Below are 25,715 nucleotides of genomic sequence, written 5' to 3'. Positions count from 1 at the left end.
TCAGCAGGGCTCCGGTATAACAAGCATGGAATACAATTGAGAGAACTGCAAGACACAGACTCTATTTATGAAGGAGTTCTTAGGGAAACCTAAAGTCAATGGGAAGAAAAAAACGCACCAAAACAACCAACCAACCAACCAAACCTACACATGAAAACAAAAAAAACCCAGAGGAAACTGAAGCCTCTGACACAGCTACAGCAAACATTAAACACAGCCCAGCTCCTGGCTAGATTAACGTAACACCTCACACTTCAAACCTGATTGCCTCAGTTCCTATTCCCAGACATATCATACCTAGCTTTCAGCAAAAAAATTACAAGTCATCCTAAAAGGCAAAAGGTTAAGATGCGTATTTTACAAAGGATACATGCATATAAATCTGTGTGTCCTCTGCCCCAAAGCAGGGGAAATCTCATGACCAAATGACACTGTGTGCTCTAAAATGGGTGAAGACAAAAAAGATGTGGAGCCTCAGGCTTCGCAAATTCAGAACCCAATGAAACTCCACTTCTAGTGAAATAATGAAGGGTAGGAACTCTGTAGCCATATTACCTGGGTTTGAATACTGGCTCTGCCACATTCCAGTGTCTACTTTGCTTAGCATTTGTACATTTCTTATTCCTAATGTGTGCAGTGGTGCTTTTGTACATCCAAGTTATAGGGTCGTAAAAGAAGTACTTACAAGTGCACCAAGCACATAATAAGCACTCAAAAACTAGCTATGATTGTTTCCCAAATCTAAAAGTCATTCAGATATCAAATTTCCACCATGTCTCCTGTTCTTTCACTATTAACAATATTGTATTACAGTGAAGAAGCATTGTATTTTGATGCATGGTATAGGTAAATAACAGAGAGCTAGGATACCAATCGTCTGGCTGTAAAGAAGAAATTGTATCCATTCCTTTCTAAATTCAACTATTTATTTTTAGAACACATTAATACACATAGTGTCCACTGCTTCATTTCTAAGAGGTTTTGATGCCTTGTTTCCTAGTGTTAAACTAAGGATCCCTATCAGCAGTAGGTACAGACTTAAATGATCAACAGTTCTCCAGCAGAAGAAAAACTCAATTCTTAGAACAGCATGACTCAAGGATGATCTCCTTTTAGAGTAAATGTGGCCTCATCCTGAGAAGACAATTTCTAATATAAGGAATCTAAATGAAATATTTTACCTGACTATTATACATTTGTGATTTAATTATATTACAATTCTTGTTTGTGAATAGAGACTACTTTTAAGTTTTGTTTGTTCATTCTACATTTGACATTCAAATGGTTCTTGTGACTATGGGCTTGGAGCTGGGGAAAACTATCTCCTTCCTTCTACTAAAACTATCTCCTTTCCTTCTACTAAAACCCTATACCATTAATGGTTTACTATATCCTATCTGTCTTGAAAGATTCATTGGTTCCCATTTTGGTGCTTTACCTGAAATTAGTTTTCTTGATATAATGCTGTATCAGGTTCTCAATGACTATTCACAAAAGTAAAGTTTGGTTGGGTTATTTTCAATGTCAAAAAATATTTATACTCTTGACTCAGCAATTCCTATACATATACTCTCTCAAATAGACACACACACACACAGTGTTGTAACATTGTTATAATGACAAAAAAATAGGAACAATCTATGTATTACAAGAAAGGCCAAGTAATGAATTTTCTCTGTTGGAATATTATGCAACCATTAAAAAGAATTGTATATATATTACCCAGATTTAAAAGAATTATGTAGATATTTATGCAATGACATGAAAATATGCAAATATACTGAAACTATATTGATGAAAAACAAAGTTGATGAAGAGTATGAGCTCAAAATCTATAAAAAAAATCACATCAACATACATAGAGAATTTATGGAAGGATGCAAAAAACAATGTATTAACATGCTTAATTTTAGGAAATAGGATGGAGGAGGGGAGGAATAAAGGGGAATTTACTTTTCACTCTATAGTCTTTTTAGTTTGCATAACAATTTTATAAAAATAAATGAAAGGATTTCAAACATACGTTTTAGGTATAAAAATAAGTCACAAAATAACATGTAACTTATGAACACATTTTATATTTTTAAAAACTATATATTTTCCATGTGTTGATAAATGAAGGCATAAACTAATGTCTGGAACCATAGAATATATCTTACTTTGGAATTAAATATTATTTAAAAAGGTATTTACTTGGTAAAGTGCTCTTAAGAGTTTGTCCTCATGCTTACTATCTGAAAATATCCAGTCATTTTTCATGCCAAGATTATGATTTCCCAAGGTGCTATTATATGTATTAGTTCACCTAATGCCTTTCCCAACAACTATAAGACACTATACAGAAATAAATGATTGACAAACTGGTAAAAATGGCACCTAGGAAGTAACATTTGCTATACTGCAATGGGTATTCTTTTTTTTTTTAATATTTTTATTTATTCATTTGACAGACAGAGATCACAAGCAGGCAGAGAGGCAGGCAGAGAGAGAGGAGAAAGCAGGCTCCCTGCTGAGCAGAGAGCCCGACGTGGGGCTTGATCCCAGGAGCCTGGGATCATGACCTGAGATGAAGGCAGAGGCTTTTAACCCACTGAGCCACCCAGGCGCCCCTACTGCAATGGGTATTCTTAAAAAATCTTTTAAAAAATTATTAAGTATAAGGGTGCCTCTGCAGCTCAGTCAGTTAAGCATCCAACTTTTGGTTTTGGTTCAGGTCATGATCTCAATGTCATGAGATTGAGCCCTGAGTTGGGCTCTGCACTCAGCTGAGAGTCTGCTTGAAAAATTGTCTACCTCTGCCCCTCCCCCAATTCATTCTCTCTCGGATAAAATTTTTAAAAAATTATTAAGTTTAAAAGACATATTAAAGTGAACACAATAAACTCAATGAATTATCACAAGGTGAACACTGTTTTTTGTTTTTGTTTTTGGTTTTGCTTTTACCATCATACAGGTCAAGAAATAGAGCAATACTAAACATTCCAAATACTTTTTTTTTTTTTTTGAAATGTCTAATGGAGATTTTTTTTATTTATTTATTTATTTTTTTTCAGCGTAACAGTATTCATTCTTTTTGCACGACACCCAGTGCTCCATGCAAAACGTGCCCTCCCCATCACCCACCACCTGTTCCCCCAACCTCCCACCCCTGACCCTTTAAAACCCTCAGGTTGTTTTTCAGAGTCCATAGTCTCTTATGGTTCGCCTCCCCTCCCCAATGTCCATAGCCCGCTCCCCCTCTCCCAATCCCACCTCCCCCACAATGGAATACTATGCAGCCATCAAAAGAAATGAAATCTTGCCATTTGCGACGACGTGGATGGAACTAGAGCGTATCATGCTTAGTGAAATAAGTCAATCGGAGAAAGCCAAATACTTTTTTAGGTCTTTCTCCATTTAGAAATAATCCAAAGAAATTTAGAAATTTAATTCCAAAGTAAGATATATTCTCCCTCCTCCTAAAAAATAATCAACGTTCTCATTTTTATCACCACAGTTTTATCTATTTTTGAACTTCATATAAATGGAATAGCAGTGGTTACTTTATTTTCATTGGTTGAATGGGCATTTTACAATGACATTTGTTTATATGCTGGTATGAACGTTCTTGTACATGTCTTCTGGTATCTGAGCACATATGTATGCATTTCCAACAAGGAGTAGAATTGCAGGAGTAGAATTACAGGTATGAACTTGTTCAGTTTTTTTTTTAAGATTTTATTTTTTATTTGATAGAGATCACAAGTAGGCAGAGAGGCAGGCAGGCGGGGGGTGGGTGGAAGCAGGCTCCCCACTGAGCAGAGAGCCCCATGCGGGGCTCGATTCTGGGACCCTGAGATCATGACCTGAGCTGAAGGCAGAGACGTAACCCACTGAGCCACCCAGGCACCCTGGAACTTGTTCAGTTTCGGTGGGTAATACAAAACAATTTCTAAATTACCAGTACCAATTTACATCCCTACCAGCAGCAATATGAGTACCCATTGCTCCACATCCTCCCCATAGAGTACTGTCAGGCTCTTCTATTTTAGCCATTCTGCTGGATTTGAAATGCTATCTCTTTGTGGTTTTGATTTCCATTTCTCTGAAGAGTAATGATGTCACCTTTTCATATCTTTATTGGCCATCTGGATAGCCTCTTTTATGAAGTGTCTGTTCATGTCTCCTGCCCACTTTTCTTTTGGTTATCTTTTTCTTATTGACCTATAAGAGTTCTTCACATATTTTGGATATGAGTTCTTTGTTGGTTATACAGTTGACAAATACAATCTTTGACTCGTTTTCATTTTTACTCTCTAAATGGTTTCTATGAGTGGAAGTTCTTAATTTTAATGTAGTCTACTGAGTGTGATGTATCAATCATTTCCCCTTTTTAGGTAGTGCTGTGTTATATTTAGGAAACCTTTGCCTATCCGAATGCCCTGAAGATAATCTATTTTTTCTGCAAGATTTAATTTTTATTTCATATTTATATCTACAATCTACTTGTAGATTTTTGTAGATAAAGGCTCCATCTTTTATCATATGGATAGCCAGTTGACTCACACCAATTATTTTTTTAAAGATTTTATTTATTTGACAGAGATTACAAGTAGGCAGAGAGGCAGGCAGAGAGAGAGGAGGAAGCAGGCTCCTTGCTGAGCAGAGAGCCCCATGCAGGGCTCAATTCCAGGACCCTGAGATCATGACATGAGCCGAAGGCAGAGGCTTAACACACTGAGCCACCCAGGCGTCCCGGCTCACACCAATTATGGAAGAAGATGTCACCTATCATAAACCAAGAGTCCATAGATATATATATGTATGTATATATGCATAGATACATATTCTGGTTTTTTGGTCTTTTTCTCAATCCTTTTGCCAATTCACACTCTTTTTTTTTAATATTTTATTTATTTATTTGACAGAGAGAGAGAGAGATCACAAGCAGGCAGAGAGAGAGGGAGAAACAGGATCCCCACTGAGCAGAGAACCCGATGCGGGGCTCGATCCCAGGACCCTGAGATCATGACCTGAGCCGAAGGCAGAGGCTTAAACCGCTGAGCCACCCAGGCGCCCCCCAATTCACACTCTTAACTCTTCTGTTTTATTTAAAAAATCATGATATTTGATAAAGGAATTTCTCCATTCTTCTTTTTCTAGAGATTCTTTACTATTCTTGGTCCTTTTCATTTCAATATAAATTTTAGAATCAGCTTATCAGTTTTCATAAAAACCTGGAAGTTTTATTTGGTTTGGTTGAATATATTCATTACATCAAAATCACTGAATTTAGGGAGAATGAACATCTTTACAATAGCAAGTTTTCCAACACATACATATTTATTAAGGTGTTCTATGCTTTCAATAATGTTTTATGGTTGTCTGGGTATGAAAAGCTTTTTATTAAGCTTTTATTAAGTTTATTCCTAGGCATTTGGTGCTTTCTAATATTCTATATGGTGTCTTCAAATTTTTTTCTTTTTCTAAGTCCTACTTATTTCAGCTATTATTTGTATATCGTGTACTCAGCCTTCTAATACTCTAATTCTAATTAATCCTAAAAATTACCTGAAGATTCTTTTAAATTTTCTTTGACCCAATCATATCATCTGTGAACAAAGAACTTCATATTTTACTTTCAGATCCTATATGTTTCATGTATTTTTCTTGCCTATTGCACTGGGGAGGACAATCATTATAATATTGACATGCTGATATAGGGCATCATTATCTCCCCAGAACTTAAGTGAGAAGGTTTCCACCATTTCACTGATAAACATAATGTTTAAGTTTTTGTTTAGGTACTCTTTGTCAGATTAAGTAAACATCCTTCTATTCTTAGTTTGAGGTTTTTTAGAATGAAGTTGAATTTTATCAAAAGGTTTTTCTGCATCTATTCAGATATAATTTTTCTTATTAATATAATTCACTAACTGATATTATAATGTTCAGTAAGACTTGCATTCATTTAACAGTCATATGTCTTACTACCTATTGGACAAAGACATCTGATAATCCTTGTTACAAAATCACTTGGGCCTTCTCCAGTTTTTCTCTCTCCTCTTAGATTCTGTTTTTCTCACTCACCACTGTATCCCTCCCTAAAGTGAGACTTGATATTCATGTGGTCAAGGTACATGCCAGCACTTAATTGGTACTGAGTTAACATTTGTAGACATTACTTAGATGCTTTTAGCTTAGATAATCTGTGTCATACATCACAGAACTCTGTTAACATCTTTTTAGTTTCATAATAGTTTAGATTAGATTTTAGGAAATAGCCAAGCAACATGAAGTAACATGTTTAGAATTCCTTTTAATAGGGGCATTTAAAAATCAGCATATGATTTAGGTGCTATGTTTCGATGAGAATATTCTGATTAGGATTTCTGGAGAGTCTCTATAAACTGTTTAGATTCAGGACCAGCATATGGAATCTGAGAGATCTTGTTTCCAACCCCTGCTCCAGGACCAAAACATGCCTGGCATATTCAAGGAACATTGAGGAGGCAGATGTGGTTGAACTGGGTGAAGGATGGGGACTGTAGGAGGTAAGGTTGGAGAGCTGGGTATAGGCAGATCATGTAGACCTTAAAAACCTTGTAAGGACTTTGGCTTTAATTTATTGAGAAGGGAAGCCATTGGAGGGTTTGAGCAAAGACCACAATCTGACTAGTGTTTTAACAGGAAAACTGTGGTTGGTCCACTGAAACAAGCCAAAGGGTGACAAAGGCAGAAAGAAGAATACTCCGTGAGGGAGAGAATAGCAAGAAAACTGATGAAAAGTGGTCAAATTCTGGATGTATTTTAAAAGTAGAAGATACAAATTTTCTGGAAAAAATAAAAAAAGAACAAGGATTTAAAGGAGAGTTATGAAGAACTCCAAGGTTTTCACCTGAGCCTTTAGAAGGATGGAGTTACTCTTGTGTGAAATAAGAAGTTGAGATTGCAGATGACACAGGTTGGGGTTTGGATACCAGGAGCACAGTTTGGGGCTATGTTTGCAATGTCTATTGGCCATCCAAATACAGAGGCCAAATAAGTCTGGAGTTCATGGGTTAGGTCCAGGCTAAAGATATTTGGGAGCCATTAGCATATAGGTAAGAATTAAAGCCAAGAAGAGGGATAAGATCATTTAGGGAAGACATGTAGACTGAGATGGAAAGACTTCCATGGACTGACCCTTAGTATTTTAAAATTTAGAGACTGGGAAGAGGAGAACAAGTAAGAAAGACTGAAAAGGACTAGCTTAAGAAGAATTAGAGAAACCACAAAAGTCCTAAAAGCTAAGGGCAGGAAGCATTTCAAAGAGGACAGGGGATCAACTATGAGGATTTGCTTATCACAAGGTATATAAGGACTAAGAATGAACCACTGGGTGTAATAATATTATAGCACATTGTACTACTGAAGAGAACACAGACACAGAAGAAGGGAGGTAACTTCATCCCTGAGTAGATGAGAAGTTGTGGGATTCAGTGTGTAGATCAAAAGGCTCACTTTGTCTTATTACCAGTTAAAGAGAAAAACAGAAGAAAATCCAAAATTGCAAAAGTGGTAAGCTGAGCAATAAAAAGGTTATCTTAATAAATCTGTAAAAATCTGGAATGAGATTCTAAATCTCCTTACCTGGGGAATCACTTCAGTCTTTAGGGACACTTGATAAACAATACAGTGATTTTCCCCTGGGAATGGGGTTGGACACTTCTGCTGGATAATGTTACATTTCATCCCATTATTCAAAATGCAGTTAAACTTGTTTACCAATCCCTTAATAGAGTGCATGCACACATGCCCACACCCACACCTATCCACCCACCCCAACACCCCCCCACTCCAAGAATATTTTTGAACAAGGGAAAAAAAACCTTTAGATTTCAAGAATAGTAATTTTTTATTGTCAGTTTCATAAAACAAAATGTGATATGTTATTCTTTTGCGAGCTTAGTTAATGACCAACTTGAGAGACCTGAGGCAAAGCCTAAGGCAGTTAATGTTCTAGACACTAATATACAGCAATAGACTAAATGTTTAGCATTTCTAGTTCTGTAATTATATGAGTATTGAGACTAGAAATTTTCACAAACTTGATTTTTAAAATTTTGGTTTGATCCATAAATTATGTACAAAGTAGTAAAAAGCAGGCTTTGAAATATTAATTTTTACAATACCCATTTTGAGATTTTTTGTCTTAAAAAATCATGAATTATTAAGAATGATTGTTCAAGAGATATTGTTTCTCTCAAAAAATTTTTACAGTCCATATCTTCAGTAAGCGTTAACATTAAAAATAAGCCAACTAAAATTTCTGTGCATCCTTTTTCATTTACTTTATTGGAGATCACTGTTTCTGCCCTGGGAGCTGAGGTGAGCTGTGCTATTGGCTGGGGCAGAGAAAGGGAACGGTGGAGTAAAGATGCCTTGTCATTTAATGACAAGCATTTACCTAGACAATGCAATGTTTAGATTTGGTAAACTCTATTAAATACTCTTCTAGTTTTCACAACAAAAGCAGGTCACTTAACATAGCTTAGAATATGTTGTTTTTTAAAGAACTGTAGATTCATCTCAGCCCCATGCACTGTGCTCTCCACCCCACCCCTACTAGTTAGTGACCTTGGTAAAATAACCCTCTCTGAGCCTCAGTCTGGAAAGAATCTTCCCGACATCATGTTATAATGAGGATTGAGATTTTAAGCGGTAAAGAGCACAAAGCTCTTTGAACTACTATTATAGTAGCTTAATAATAATACATTAGTTTCCTATTTCTAACGATCTTCCAATAGTTGAGGAGGCAGAAGTTCCTATATTCATGTGGTCTATGAACTTACATGTCATTGATAATGTTGATAAACTAAAAGAGCTAAGCAAAAGGCACACGAAGCCTGAGGTCTTTGCCTACTCCTAACTTAGTAAATCCCTGTGCAAACAGATGAGATGTACATATTCATCTGTGGTAAAGAAATTATTCCTTTTTTTAAGCATACTCAACACAGAAAATTATATTGTCATTAACAATGATGGAAAGAATAGAATGTAAATGTTTTATGACTAATAGTGCACATATGTTCAATTATTTTGTTTTAAAACAGTCGTGAAATGGTACTTAACAAAATGAAAAACAAAAGTAAGGTAAATAAAGAGAACAGGTGTTAGGGATTCAATTAATGGGACACATCACAGATTTTGTTTATTATAGCACTCATTTAAAAAACTATATTTCTTTTATGAGAATTCCACAACTTAATTTCTGCTATGACACCTGCTGTGAACCAAACAAGAATTACTGAGCAGTGAAAATCAAATGGTCATTTACTGGACATATCCTAATGCTTATCTCCACTGACATCCTCAATATACTCACGTGTGTCTTTCTGAGAATCCATTACATAGTCCTGGAATTTTATGTTTTGTAATTTAAAAGAGCAACCATGATGTTTTTGCATCTCCATTCATTCTTATTCTGCTCTATTTTTCCAGAGCAGTCAAACCTCTTCTAACATATAATTTGCTTATTTATTATATTTGTTATTTGTCTCATTTTACTAGACTACAGGTTCTGCTAGGTAGGGATTTTTCTCTCTCTGGTTCCTTATCATAGCTCCAAGAACTTAGACCCGTGCCTTTACAGAGAAGCAGATCAACAAATATTTGTCAAATAAATGAATAAACAAATTCTAAGTCGCCCCCCTTTAAAAAGATAGGGCACTCTCCCTTGGTTTCAGGCTAGGTTTTTAAGATTAAATAGCATATTTTGATATCTTTGGCTCAATATTTTGCCTCAGTTTTAACATACCCACACACAGAGTTTTCTAAAAATAATCCAGAAATATTTTCTGTAATGATCTTACCACATTGACCTTCCCCACCAATGAAAGGACAATAATTCTTGTGCCTTAAACTAATAGCTGGTTCTATCCAGAAATCCTTTAAAAAATCCTCTGTTTCACTACTGATTTCTTTTGATCTTTCTTAAAGACTTGATTCTTTTTAAAAAGATTTTATTTACTCATTTGACAGGGAGAGAGAGCACAAGCAAGGGGAGTGCAAGCAGAGGGAGAAGCAGGCTCCCCGCTGAGCAGGGAGCCAGATGAGGGGCTCAGTCCCAGGTCCCTAGGAACATGACCTGAGCCAAAGGCAGATACTTAACCCATTGAGTCACTCAGGCACCCCATAACTTGAATGATTCTTAAAAGGTATTCTTTCTCTGTTGACATTTTTTTGTGGAAAATTATTACCTGTATCTATATTCTTCCTGTTTTTTCCCCTTGAATATTAGATTTTCTCCCAGCTCTCACATCTTTCTATTATCATTTTCCTCAGATATACAGTTAATATAGTTTTTCATTTCACTCTCTAAAATTCTCAATAACTACATCTTGCGTATTTCTGTGTAACACTATCTTTATTCTTGTAGAATCAGTCTTGGTTCCGAAACACAACTTAAAACTTTTTAACTTCTTAATTTTTACTTTACTTTACTTTTTTTTTTAAACTTTACTTTTAAAACCATTTTTTGGTAGGCTTCTGAGATTTCCTCCTATTCTGGATTCATTTGTTTTTGACTACAGGTAGTCTTGGTTTTGAAAAAAAAAATAGATTGCTAAGATATGAGTGATACATCTTTTTGAGATCTTGCCCTGCTACTTATGTTTCATTCCATGACAACTAGTGACAACTAGAACATCTTGTGTTATCTTTTATTTCAGATAAAGGTATACAACTGAATTTGAGGCACCTGGGTGGCTCAGTGGGTTAAAGCCTCTACCTCCAGCTCAGGTCGTGATCTCAGGGTCCTGGGATCAAGCCCCACATCCAGCTCTCACTCAGCGGGGAGCCTGCTTCCTCCCCTCTCCCCGCCTGTCTTTCTACCTACTTGTCATCTTTCTCTCTGTCAAATAAATAAAAATTTTAAAATCTTAAGAAATCTTAAAACCTTAAAAAAAAAACTTTTCCTCCCCTTACCTCTATTTCTACCATTTGTTAATTTTTCCACTGGCTAATATAAACTGTGCATATTGAAGGAAGGCTACCCTGAGAGTTCTACAAACTAATGTTGTATCTGGTTGGCAATTTTCTTCTGTGCTAGGAGGAACTACTATGGCTATGGGGTCTTGGCTCCATATATTATATTAATGCAAGAATTTTAAAATTGTATTTTAAGAGAATCTTTCTGTTTGTGGGTAACGCTAACAACAATGTAGTATTAGTTTTCCAACTCCTAGCTTTTCCCACTAGAGGTATTCACTCCTCTAGATATATTTTCTTTTCTGTCCCTATAACTCTAAAGAGGTATTGTCATGTGTCCTCACATCCGTTAACAATGTAGATACCTTTCTATCCCAGAGCTACTAAATTCTAATTCAGAATTTGAGTTGTTTTGGAGGGTGGATATCAACTTCTGAGTGCTGTCTTCCTTTTTTGTTTTTGCCTAGTTGTGTTAAAGGTGTTTGCTCCAAAAATCAGTCTTTTCTTCTTTGGCTTTCAGAACTCAGGTATACTAATATCATACCATATGTAATGGTACTAAAATGTGATGGCTAATCCCTGGCAGCTCTTTTAAAAAGGGGTACTACTTTTTCAGATCTTTTGTTTCCTATTGGGTTAAGTTCAGGTTATCAAGTACACTGAAGAAAACTGTGGTCTCTTTCCATATTAGCATCCAACGAGGATCGTTGCTTTTTTTTTTTTTTTAAGAGATTTTAGAGAGAGAGCACATGTGCCCAAGGGAGAGGGGGGAGAAGGAGAGGTAAAGAGAATCCCCAAGAAGACTCTTTGCTGAGTGCGGAGCCTGACCTAGGGCTAGATCCTAGGACCCTGAGATCATGACCTGAGCTGAAATCAAGTCAGCTGCTTAATCGACTGAGCCACCCAGGCATCCCAGGATCCTCTTCTTATACCAGTCATAGATGGTAGTTATCTATCATGAAAGATATTTAAAATATATTTTTTCAGATATGGTCATCACTATAGCAGGAATTATTAGCCATGGTCTCTATCATAAATGAGTTTATAATATGGAATGAGAGACAAGACAGAGCAACTGATTATGAAATAAACCTGATAAAATTTGTGGTGGGTCATCAGGGCAAGTGGGGAGGGATGGAGACTGGGGAGTAAGGAAAAAGATGGGAGGGGTAGAGACTGGGAAGTAAGAAAAAAGATCTTCTGAAAGGGGGGCAGGAGGGAATGTTTTATGTTCATGACACAGAGAAAATGAAGTATAGAAAGAATTATATGCCACTCAAAGTTTTGCATGAGAAAATTTATAGAAATATTGAACATATAACAAATTATCCACTAAAAAGAATATTCACATTTCTTTTCCTGAATATTAATTTTATGCTTTTGAATAAAGGTTTATGCTTTAGAATCTTGTCTTCGGACTGCCCTGGATATTTTATGTTTACTGAGCACAACAGAATTTACACAATGGATCTGAATTTGAGTCCCAGTCTATATGAACTGGGTGACTGTAGCCTCTGAATTGATCTCTATACATAAGAGACAGAAATAATATCTACTAATGGCGTAATAAAGCTCAAATAAAACCATATGTAGTAATTATAAAGGCTCTACAAATAGTATATACTCTATTAAAATTGGTATGTATTAACATTTGTAAACTATTTCCTTTCTTTTACCTTTTTATCCTAGAATCTAAACAGGGGATATGTGATTCAACATTTTATTGTGAGAAGAGCTTTCATTCTTTATCTGGAACATGACAGCAATCATTCTCTAGTTAGATCTAAATGACTGAATTGCAAGGTGAACCGTATTGGTGACTAACTCATTTTCCCTCACCTCCAGCACCCTCTTTTCCCAAGATCAAGCAATTTTCCTGTGTAATGAACTGTATCTGCTATCAAGTGGCCTGAAAATTAAGAGATCCAAAGCATCTCCCAAGTCCTCATTTCCTATTTGGTATCATGATGTCTTTTACTGCTACATCACTGATCTATGCTTCCCGAGGCTATACAAAGCAGGAAAGCAAAAAAATGAAGGGAATGACGGAACAATTTTACATATGGGGGGAAAAGCTTCAATCTATTTTGAATTATTCAGGTGATGGTTTTCTAGCTAATGGGTTGTCAAATTCTTTGCATCAAATGCTTTTGTGGGGTTGATAGTCTTTTGGTCAGTCCGCTGCTGTCTAGCACTGAAAGGAGAGCAGATGCAACAAGGACATAATTTGAAACCAACCTCCAACACCAAAAGTGGATTTTAGTAGTTTGATGTATGTCCATAACATACCTGAAGACTGAAGAACTTGATTTCAAGGGAGGACAAAAATATAAGTAAACTAGGTAATAAGGAAAAAAAATCAGGTTGCATTTTCCTCTATAAACACAGAAAATAAAGTAAAATAGGGAAGAACAATAATCAATTTATTCAATCATCTCAAAACACTAGTATTTTTCTCAGAGGGTCAATGTTTTTAGTTTTTTTCTTTAGCAGACAATATCAATATCTTCTACTATCCATTTCTGCTATTTATAAAGTTGATGCTGAACATACGATGTTTATAATCATATATTACTTTTGGCATTTACTAAAAATGTTACCAGTTGGCTAATGAAAATAACCACCAGAAAATTTTTCATCCTACTATGACATTATTCGAAAAACAGTAACATATTTATCAGTGACTTTAACAGATCAAAAGCACAATATCATATGGGTAGATTCAGGAAATACGTTGAGCTACTAAAGAGAAAAGATATTAATTACAGTAATGAATTCAGTAATACACAAAATGACTAGATTCCACAGCTATTTACAATGTTAAAATAATGTAAATTGTTAGTTGTAATAGCAAAACACATAGAATAATGTTGACTCTAAATGTGCATGCTTTATATACTATTTTAACTAGAAGTAAATTCAGCTAAAACTATTAAAATATGGTTTCTGAGGGTGAAACAACATAATTATCTATACATATTCAGCAACAATGTAAAACAATATCAAATGTAGGAATAAAGCAATAATTTGGCTCTTTGTGGACATTTTTTATGATCTGTAAAAACACTTCATGAAGCAACCTAGAAAGAAAAACATGGGATTGGGAGGGAGACAAACCATAAATGACTCTTAATCTCACAAAACAAACTGGGGGTTGCTGGGGGGAGGTGGGATTGGGAGAGGGGGAGCGGGCTATGGACATTGGGGAGGGGAGGCGAACCATAAGAGACTATGGACTCTGAAAAACAACCTGAGGGTTTTGAAGGGTCAGGGGTGGGAGGTTGGGGGAACAGGTGGTGGGTGATGGGGAGGGCACATTTTGCATGGAGCACTGGGTGTTGTGCAAAAAGAATGAATACTGTTACGCTGAAAAAATAAATAAAAAGGGAAAAAAAAACATGCTTAAATTCAATTGCAATTTGACAGTTATTCAAAATCTAAGTAGATAATTTTGAAGACATATTTGGTCATAAAACCAAAACCAGTCCTTTGCAAACACATTAAAAAATAAAAAGCAAATATTTTTCAAAACTGTATCAAGGTAGATTTAATGTAATAGTCAAGTATTTGATATACCATGTCAGTTCAGACCTGTTTTTGACATTTTAACTCCATCACGGTATGAACAAGAGGAAGAAGTAAAAATAATAACTCAATTCATGTTACTCAAATGAGTATCATAAGGGCTGTCATAAAATACAAAAGAGTCAATTATTCAAAATTCATGAGTATTTGACTCTAGGGAGAATTATGTTGATCTAGCAGGTTTGTACAATAAAAATTCAAAATTCTATGCCTTACAGTTTTTAAAATAACTTCCCCATACATGATCTCATGCGACACTCACCAAAACCCTGTGAATGTGTAGGGGATTTTTGGTGTATATAGAGAAATTAGATTTGATTTTGCAGAGAAGGAACTCAGGCTTAGAGTCAGAGAAGTTAGGGAGGTATATCCAAGGTTATACTCACAGGAAAGAGTTGAGTGTGAACTCTCAAATCCCATTCATTCATTCATTATTTTGTTCCTAGTGAAAGTGTTCTTCCATTCCCTAAGTGCCCTTTGCTACTTGAAGGCAATCTTGCTAGAGGAGAGCAAGAAAAGCCACCTGAGATTAAGAATTTACCATAGAAAATCAGCAAAATAGAAAATTGGCCAGAATTGTAAGGTTTATATATGAATTAAAAGTACAAATATTGGCTAACAGAGATTTGTGATTTTGTCAGACCATGCTATGCCTTTGCCTGTTAGCAGGGCTAAGAATTGACTATGTCTCTACTCTACAACTTTAAATGGAATCAGTTTAATATAGAGAGATATAAAGATATCTTTTTTAAGCCACCGTTATCTTGGATTTTCTGTTGTAGGCAGCCAAAGTTAATCCTGTTTGATATAGGTATATATAGGAGTTTCCTAATGTTACTGTAAAAAATTATCACAAACTTAGTGGCTTAAAATAACACAAATATATTATCTTACAGTTCTTAGAAGTCAAAAGTCAAAAATGGGTCTAACCAGGCTAAATTCAAGGTTTTGGTAGGATTAGTTTCCTCCAGAAGGCTCTGGGGGGGAAATCTTTCTTTGCCTTCGCTGGGGCTACCTACATTCCTTGGCTCATGGCCCCTTCTTCTATCTTCAAAGCCAGCAACACTGGACAGAGAGAGTCCTGCTGCTGCTGTCTGTTCACTAATTCTATTTCTGCCTCCCTCTTCTGTTTTAAAGGGCATTTTTGATTGAATTAAGTCCACCCAGATAATTCAGGATATCTACCCATTTCAAGATCAGCAAGATTAATTCCACTTGTTTAGTCACTTCTGCAACCTCATTTGGAATAGGCATTCCTTTTATTTGATGCTCTTCTTCTCTTGGATCCTCTGCCCCCAAAACACTGTACTTTCATCTGGAGGGGTCTGCATATGCTGTAACTTCTGCATTTAACATTCTTCCCTCATTTTCCTGACAATTCTATCCTTCTCCAAGAAAGACTTACTTGACTCCAGGTTAGTTTAGATGTATCTTCTTTATATACTAGATTTCCTGGACATTTATCTAAACAGCCTTTTTGTTAATCTGTTTCTTTCTGCACTTCTTGAGGTCAAAAAGTGTATAAAGCATTTATAGCCCCACACAGCATCTGTCACATAGAATATGCACAAGAATAGTAGTTGAATAAATGAACTAGTGAATGGGATCGTAATTTTGAGCACTGCAGTCTTTCTAGTTTACAACTACCACCCCTTAGGGAATAACCTTAGACCCAAAAAAAGTTTTAGAAGGATTCTCTAGCCCTTTGTATCCATTATTAAAAATTACCATTATCCATAGTTGTGGATGTGTTCACGGTACAAAATTCAAAAAAATATGAAGATATGTACCAAGTAAGTTTCTCTTTCTTGTGCTTTAGTCTCCCAGAACTCCTCTCTAGAGGCAAACACTGCTATCATGTGCCCTCCCACAGAAAATCTATGCACTTACACATGTTTGGGTATGCATAATTGTGTGTTTGTGTGTGCATGTAGTAAATGGTAGAAAACTATATACACACTGTTCTTTACCCTTTCCTTTCTACTGGACTTTATTTTCAATCTTTAAGAGCTTTTCAGATTAGCAGCTTCATCCTTGCTAAATGATTGCATAGTATTCCTAGAAATTCCTTTGAATTACTTTTCAATTTATTTTGCAGTCAAGTACACTTACCCAAGAATTCTAAAATGGTTAATTTTGCCAGGATATAACAGGAATCTTTGCAGTTAATTGATTATTGCATAAGAGCTAGCAGGAATTTGAAACTTAAAAAAATTCTAAGGATGGTTATTTTGTTAGACATTTCTTTAATTTAAAAATCTAGTGACAAATTTAGTTAGAAGCTAAATGAAATACAAACTGTTCCTTAAGCAAGGGTATTTTAAATAAACAAATATATAGGGTTTTTTTTTTTTTTTTTTTTTTTTTTTTTTTGGTAATACTAGGCATAAGAGCTTGAAGAGGTTGCAAGATCCAGAACTGATTAATGGTTTAATGCAGTATGGAATTTAATACACATTTAGGTGTTTTTCTATGTACATATTGTAAACCATTAGGCAATTCATGTTTACAATCAGTGTAAATAAACTACCAATATCTTTTCTTTTCAAAATTTTATTTAAGTTCTAGTTAGTAACATACAGCACAACACTAGTTTTAGGTGTAGAGTTTAGTGATTCATCGCTTCAATATAACACTGGGTGCTCATCACAAGTGCCCTCCTAAATACCCAGCACCCATTTAACCCATACTTCCACCTCCCCCCAGCATTCAGTTTGTTCTCAATAGTTAAGAGCCTGTTTGCTGGTTTGTCTTTTTTTCCTTCCCCTATGTTCATCTCTTCTGTTTCTTAAATTCTACATATGAATGAAATCATATGGTGTTTGTCTTTCTCTGACCAACTTACTTCATTTAGTATAATACTCCCTTAGCTCCAACCATGCTGTGCAAATGGCAAGATTTCATTCTTTATTAATGGGTGAGTAGTATTCCATGATATATACAGATACAGATATACATGCACCCCTTCCTCCACATCTTTATCTATTCATCAGTCAATGGCCATTTAGGCCCTTTCCATAATTTGGCTATTGTTGATAAATTGTTTCTATATACACTGGGGTACATGTATCCCTTAGAATCAGTATTTTTGTATCCTTTGGGTAAATACCTAGTAGTGCAATTGCTGGATTTTAGAGTTCTATTTTTAACTTTTTTAAAAGATTTTATTTATTTGACAGAGATCACAAGTAGGCAGAGAGGCAGGCAGAGAGAGAGGAAGGGAAGCAGGCTCCCTGCTGAGCGGAGAGCCCGATGCGGGGCTTGATCCCAGGACCCTGAGATCATGACCTGAGCCGAAGGCAGAAGCTTTAACCCACTGAGCCACCCAGGCGCCCCTATTTTTAACTTTTTGAGGAACCTTCCTATCGTGGGAATGCAAAGTTCATCCACTCTAGAAAATAAGCTATAAACTTCGAAAATTTTTTAATCATGGTGAGACAAGCTCATGTTTTTCCAGTGGCATTATACATTGGTATGATCCTTTGCAAAAACAAGCTGACAGTAGGATTAAAAAGATACAACCATATTTATTCCTTTTGACTAAATAATTCCAGTTCTGAGACTATTTCCCCAGGAAATGATAAAAAAAAAAACTATACTACAACAGTGCTCATTATTCATAAAACAAAAAATGGAAGTGATTCAAATGTTCAATAATATGTAACAGGTTTAGTAAATTATAGTATACCAATTCAAGGAATATTATAGCCAAGTAAAAAAAAAAATCAAGTGTAAGTTTATGTGCCTATGTAGGAAAAGGTGTGTGGTATGTTAAGTGAAAAGGCATAATACTAAATTTCATGTAGTTCTCATATATGTATGGCAAAAACTAGGCATCACTGCAACTATATAAACTATACATATGAAAAAAGCACTGAATAATAGTCTTAGGGTAGGAATAGGGACGATTTCTTTTCCTCTAAGTATTGTGTAATTTTATAGTGGGCACATTTAGGTGTCTTCTCATACCTCTTTTGAGTTGATACTACCTTCGTGCACAGTGGTAAGTCCTGAAAGAAAATTAAACAGAAGTGTGGAGATGCGAGGTAAGAGATGGAGAGGTTCTGTCTATATACAGGTGACTCAACTCTTTACCTAGGAGACCTGATTGTTCTCCTACTCTTGGATGCTATGGAAGAAAAAACATTATGAACTTCTATCTGAATTGGTGTCCCATACAAACCAGGAAATAAAACTAAGACAGATTTTATAGTTCTTCTATAATAATCTTTAACTTGTATTTTAAAAAATGTTCTTGCCATCTAATTACATTGAAAATAGTGTTATTTATGCTAGGGTAGTAAGTTTACTTACTGTGCAGACAGTTCCTTAGATAATATAGTTAATGGAAGCCAACAGTATCTCTAGATGATATAACAAATATGCCAATTAATGCTAAACAAACAACATGTTTATCTCACCTCTTCCTTTTGTCCTTTATTAGAATCATTCCACCTATGCCTGAAGTGATATTTTCAGGGATAAAAATTATATTTTAGCCTTGTGGAACAGAAAGGCGTAGTGTGGGTTATGCTCCAAATATCTGGCTCTGATCTTTCTCTAAAAATTTGCTTTTGTTGTGTTACCTATTGTTTACTATTTATCACGTGCCAGGCACCATGTAAAAACACCTTACATACAAGATCTCATTTGCTCTTCACAAAAGTGCCTGTGCCAGAATGATTCACAGAAGGCAGAAACTTCTGCTCTTTTCCATAGTTACTGAGTGTGCTTCCTGTTTGACAGGCATTGGTTTTAGTATCAGAAATACAAAGATGAAGATTTCAGGCTAGGAGAGAAGACAGATGTAAAACATAGTAAAAGTGGTAAATGCTACGACAGTGGTGCGTACAAGGTACTCGGAAGGGTGTGAGGGAAAGAAAACGAAGTCTGCCTTCTTGAATATATAAGGTAATTTGGAAGACAGCAGAATCTGAACGGGGAGGTGTTAACTTTAGTGCATTAGGGTGTTGTAAACATAATAGAGGGGAGAACAGTATTAAAGGATATATTGGAGCCTTTTAAAATATTCATTTATCATATAATTTTGAGGGCCTGGCATGTAGCAAGACAGTTTTAGGAGTCCAACCTGAAACAATTTATTATTATAAACATTACAAATATTAAGTATGGCTTATATTGCTTACAATTTAACAATAGTATTATCTATTTGTTAATATAATCTGAAAATGTTATTCTTCACCTGTGCTTCATTTCGGACAGCCACATCTTGTATGGCTTTTAGTTATGGCTAAGTTATTCCTTTATAAATGATTATACAAGAGGAAAAAAAACTTGTATTAAAGTCCCCTTGATGAATGCTTGTTCTGTTCACTTTTCCTCTGCTCCTCTTGCTATCCCCCCACCATCAGAACACTTATATAATGTGGACACTCTTGACTTTTTAAAAACCCTTTCATGGATTACAATTGCTTTCTGTACAGGGTCCCCAATCCTTAGAATCTTTATGTGATCTGGTTCCTGTTTATCCACTTCTGCAGCCTCATCTGGAATAGGCATTCCTTTTATTTGACGCTCTTCTTCTCTTGGCTCCTCTGCCCCCCAAACACTGTACTTTCATCTGGAGGGGTCTGCATATGTTGTAACTTCTGCCTTTAACAGCCTTTGCTCATTTTCCCAGTAAATTCTATCCTTCTCTAAGAAAGACTTACTTGACTTCAGGTTAGTTGTCTCTCCTTTGGACATTTATTTAAACAATCTTTTTGTCGATCTGTTTCTTCCTGCACTTCTTGAGGTCACGAAGTGTATGAAGCATTTATAGCCCCCACATAGCATCTGTCACATAGAATATGCACAAGAACAGCAATTAAATAAATGAACTAATGGATAACTATTAAAGCTCCTATGTGGCACAATGCTAAATGTTACATTAAAAGTAATGACCAATTACCATAATGTTTTAAAGAAAGAAGAACAAATAAATCAATAAAAATATTTATCAATCATGAACCTTAAAGCCTGCATACTTTGGTAGGCAGAACAGTGGCCTCCAAAGATGTCTATGCCATAATTCCCAGAACCTGTGAATATGTTAGATTATGTGGGAATTAAGGTTGCAGATGGAATTAAGTTTGCTGATCAGCTGATCCTGGTATGTGGAGATACCCTGAATTATCTGGGTGGACATAATTTAATCACAAATGCCCTTAAAAATAGAAGGGGGAGACAGAGATATAAAGAAATAGTAAGCTGACAGCAGAAGAACTTGGCCCAATGTTGCTGGCTTTGAAGACAGAGGAAGGGGCCATAAGCCAAGGAATGTGGGTAGCCCCTAGAAGCTGGAAAAGGTAAAGAAAGAGTCCCCCCTAGAGTCTTCTGGAGGAAACTAATCCTACCAAAACCTTGAGTTTAGCCTGGTGAGACCCATTTTGGACTTCTGACTTCAAGAACTGTAAGATAATGGATGTTATTTTAAGCCACTAACTTAATCATATGTGATACTTTTTTGCCGTAACAATAGGAAACTCATATACATACCTATATCAAACAGGATTAACTTTGGCTGCCCACAACAGGAAATCTAAGATAACGGTGGCTTAAAGAAGATATGTTTATTTCTCTCTAAATAAGAGAGATCTGGAAGTAAGAAGTCCCGGGTTAGTTATGGTATTCTATCGTGTCAAGCACTCGGGCCCCTTCAATCTTGTTGCTCTACCTTTCTTAATCTTAAGAAGCTCTAGCTAGGAGTTCTGATTCCAACCAGCAAGAAGAGAAAGAATGGTGAACCATCTTCTTTTGAAGGACAGACTTCCTCAACATTGCACACATCACCTCCACTTACATCTCACTAGCCAGAACTGAGTAGCATAGTAACACCTAGATTCGTGAAAAGACCATTCAAGTGGCCATGGGTAGGAGGCGAGGGTTCCATTATTAAGAAGAAACATACTGGAGACAACCAGCTATCTCCACCTTAATACTGTGGCATTAAGATTTTCTTTTCCCCTTCATGTTTTAAGTATATAAAAGTAGTCTCTCTTAGATTTCAGATCATTAGCACAGAGGCCTTCATTCTACAAATAGTTACTGAATAATTACTATTTAATAGACTCTGGCATATTTCTAAGTATTTGTCAGATTTTGCATGTACGCACAGTACATGAGTATATACTTAGTCACTGAATGATATATTTATATCATATTCAAACTTTAGTGTTGTGATCAATAAAAATAAAGTCCTGGATTGATAAATAAGGGTAAATGTATTTTATTTCTCTATGTATAGTACCGAGGGGCCTGGCAGGAAGCAAATGGCACACTCAAAGGGTAAACTGAAGAGAGTTTGATAAAGAGACTATTTACAGAGATGTGGGCAGGCTTTAGGGGAACCAATAAGGAATAAAGTACCCAAGGACTCATAATATGAGGACACCATTGCCATCCCTAGGCCTGAAGGGACAAAGGGAAGCAGTTGCTAGAACTTGCCAAGACCTGTTCCCATGAGATAGGGCTGTATGACTAGAACCATGGCCTTAGGTAGAGGAATGAAGTTACTGCCAAAAGCCACAAACAGGCCGGGGGAGTATGGGGGGAAGGTGAAATAAATATCCTGACCTCTCTCTCTTTCCTTCCTGTGATCAATTGCCAAGGCCTCCAAATTGGTTGAAACCAAACAGAAACCAGAAGGCAAAGGATCTTGGGTGTTGTGGTACATAAAAATTAGCCTCTAAGAACATAGAAATGCAGAGAATGGACTTTGAGGGACAAAGAAAAGCCAGAATATGAAAAATCAAAGCATTTTACAGAGTTGGGATGACTCAAAATACTTTGAACAAAGAGAGAAAGGAATTGATCCAAATAGATATGTAGACCTGGCACAAAGAAAGATGAAGAGAATGATTAAAACATAAACCAGTGGAGAGGGGCAGAGTCTGTGATCTATTTATGTAATTAGGATAAAGAGAGTGAGCTAGAAATAGAGGCATATGAAAGAATGAGAAGGGTCTGACCAAGGATCTTAAAGTTGTGGATATATTTAAACACAGGGTGTTTCTTATTGCCAACTTTTTCATGTGAGCTTAACATAATTGTGGGACATTGAAAACCTTTTACTGATGCTAATATTTAAAAAATATATATACTCCAAGGAATGAAAAGTGGCAGTGACTGTAACTGTGCATCTGTGGACTATAGGTCAATGAAATAGCTATACTCTGTCACAGAACCAGTCAGCTGCTTTAAAAAAAAAAAAATCAAGATGCCACAGAAAAGACATACATGGAGACAAGAGGGGGGGAAATCAGCAGTAGAAACCAGGTTTCAGATGCCTGATAAAGAAAAATTCACTGAAATCCAGAATATGCATGTAGCTCTTTAATTTACCTATAGTTGTCAAGTATACAAAAAAAAATGTTATACATGTTCTAAAAGAAACTATCTTCTGTGAGGGCAGCCTTTGAAAACAATCATATTAAGTACTGTGATTTTATGGAAAGATTAGTTTTAGGTTTTGGATGTTCATTAACACCCTCCAAACATATTTTTTCTACATTTATTTATACTTACATCTGTCCCTATTAGACATGTTCCTGAAAAAAATGCCCCCAAAATAAGAAGTTCTGTGTGTTAACATTTCATTGACTTATATTAAAAATAGGAGACTTATGCCCAAGAGGGAAAAACCATTTTATGGTGCAATATATAATAAAACCACATGGAGTTTTGGGGAAACCATTTGTCCCTATTATTACCTCCTGGAAGACTTTATTAGAAGAGTTGTTGTGGGTCCCAAAGGCAGCTGTTGGTTCTGGATCACTCTGTAGTCATGTTTCCTTCCTGATTCGGCGACTGTAGAATTTGGTCAAACTGCAACAGTTAAACTACCATTGCCCTCTTTTGTCTCATTGTGAACTCCATGTCCAGAGTCACTACTGAGCTAAGGAATGAAGGGCAACATTACGGGACTTCTAAATTCTGTACTTTGATGGGTAACCTATGTCAAATTTATTCTTTTTCTTTCAAAGCTCTAAAATTAAAATTACATGGTAATGTAATTAATTTACCTGATGCAATTAATGTTATCTTCCAATGAAAACAACCAACTTCTTATTTTGATGGAGATTATAAAATCATATTATAAGTTATACTTCCCAAATGTGTTCAGGAAGTGAGGTATGAGAAAATCCTATGCTTGATGTAGAACACCATGAAATATCTACATTTTAAATTCAAAAGAATTCTATGTCAAATTTTATCCTTATACATGAACCATACATGGAAAGCAAATAGCAGGTGCAAAGGGTTTATGAAAAATTCATAGAAAAAAATTTATAGAAAAAAACTCAGTATTGAATATTCTATCCGTTTATTTTCCTTATAAATTTAAAAAAGATTGTAATAATTCATTTTTACCAGAATACCTCTTTCAGCACATGTGCACACTAGAATTTTAATCCCAGTGCACACTAGAGGCCAAATATAAACATTTCATTTACACTTAAATTAGAAGTACATATACTGAATAAACACTGTATAAGGACACTATAGTAACTAAAATCAATGATAAAAGATACATGTTAAACTCTTAATAGTATGCCCACCATAGTGATGTAAATGAACCTAAATTTTTTACCGAGGCATAATTGACTAAATAAAGGTAAACTTTAATAAAGTTTAATAAAGTTCTCCCTTTTCTAAATTTATTCTAAAGATTTTTTCCAATTATTTAGTTATATCTAAGAGATAAGCAACATATGCATAAGGCAGCAATTTATTCTGAGATTTACTTTTGTCTTTTTTCTTTTCAGTCTAGATTTCAACAGTTTTGGGAACGTTACAGTGAACAAAATGTATTAATCAAATACTCAATTTGTAATATATATCATTATTTCACAATTTTACAAAACTGAAATTTGGTATTAGAAGATTTAGGATATCAATAATATTTCCTATGCATATTTAAAACACAGGAGTGAGCAGAGTTAGTCATTTGGGGAAACCATTATGGAGACACTAAAATCAAAATCAATTAGTTTCAAAATAAGGCAAGATATAAATGACAGTATTTAGCTTTTACATCCATGATTTCAACTGTTCCTAACAACTAATGTGATGAAGGTAGATAAACAATCCTCACTTTATATAGGAAAAGTCAAGAATATTAATTTAAGAAATATTTCCCTATTAAGCATCTACTATGTAACTAGGTACTCCACTAGGTCCTGAGGGCACAGAAATGAACAACAAAAAAAGTCTAGCCCAAGCTAACTAAACCAGTAAAGCAAGGAAGACAGTAACTACCTACTTGTCACTTTGTCTCTTTGATTTTAAGGTGAGGATGAATGTTAAAGGAAGCTTAGTAGGGAGGTATAGGACAGACACTTCAGAAAGAGAAAAGGACAGGAGCAATACTTCCTAAGTTTAAGAGTAGATAGAATGTGTGCTACACACTTTCTACTTAGAAAGTATTTTTTCCCCCTTTCTGACTGGAAATTAGGGTAGCTATAAAAAAAAGTTGTGTGTGGTGGGAGGAATTGCTGGATTCAGAAGGCAACTGAAGAACACTGTACAGCTTTTAGGAGGTAGGAAAAATTACTGCTTGAACCAAGCAAAACATGGACATGGTTCTGGTTCTGACATACACAAGTGCAGTTAACATGGCATTAAGGAAATTGAGGACTGCCTGTTCTTAAAATGATCATTAAGAGTAATGATTCTGGTTTTGGCATGAGGATGAGTAGATACATAGACATAATGTATAGCAAAGAATATTTACAGTCACATTTCATGCACTAATAAATAATGCATTCACTTCTCAAAATGCCAAAGAAAATGTGGGAGAGAAAATTTTCATCTATATTCAGGATTAAACTTTCTAATTTTAAATTACCAGACTTCAGATGTAAATTTATTTCAGTTGAAAGGTTTGAAGAGATTATTAATGGATCTTCTAAAATTCTAGAGTGTGTAAAAGATGATTTTAATATAATAACCTGGCCATAGGCATGGCAAAAATTACAAATTTATTGAGCACCTACTATGTGACAGCACTGTGCTGGGTGACTTCTAATACTGTAAGTCACATTTCCGCTTTCTTAATTTCTCTATCAGTAACTTTTTAAAAAATATTTTATTTATATATTTGACTGAGACACAGCGAGAGAGGAAGAAACACAAGCAGGGGGAGCGGGAGAGGGAGAAGCAGGCTTCCCGACGAGCGC

General features: G+C 35.5%; 1 long non-coding RNA gene across 1 annotated transcript in view; it reads right to left on the bottom strand.

Moving 5' to 3' along the window:
* Positions 1-25,715, bottom strand: part of LOC123946554 — a 36,425-nt gene that overhangs the window by 8,828 nt on the left and 1,882 nt on the right. Inside the window, exon 2 of the long non-coding RNA XR_006819627.1 lies at positions 20,208-20,331. This is a non-coding gene — a long non-coding RNA (uncharacterized LOC123946554). The remainder of the gene's footprint in view (positions 1-20,207; positions 20,332-25,715) is intronic.

Source organism: Meles meles, chromosome 7 (genome assembly GCF_922984935.1).
Source record: "Meles meles chromosome 7, mMelMel3.1 paternal haplotype, whole genome shotgun sequence".
NCBI lineage: Eukaryota > Metazoa > Chordata > Mammalia > Carnivora > Mustelidae > Meles > Meles meles.
Note: the sequence above shows the minus strand (reverse complement) of the source record. Positions and strands in the feature narration are given on the sequence as shown.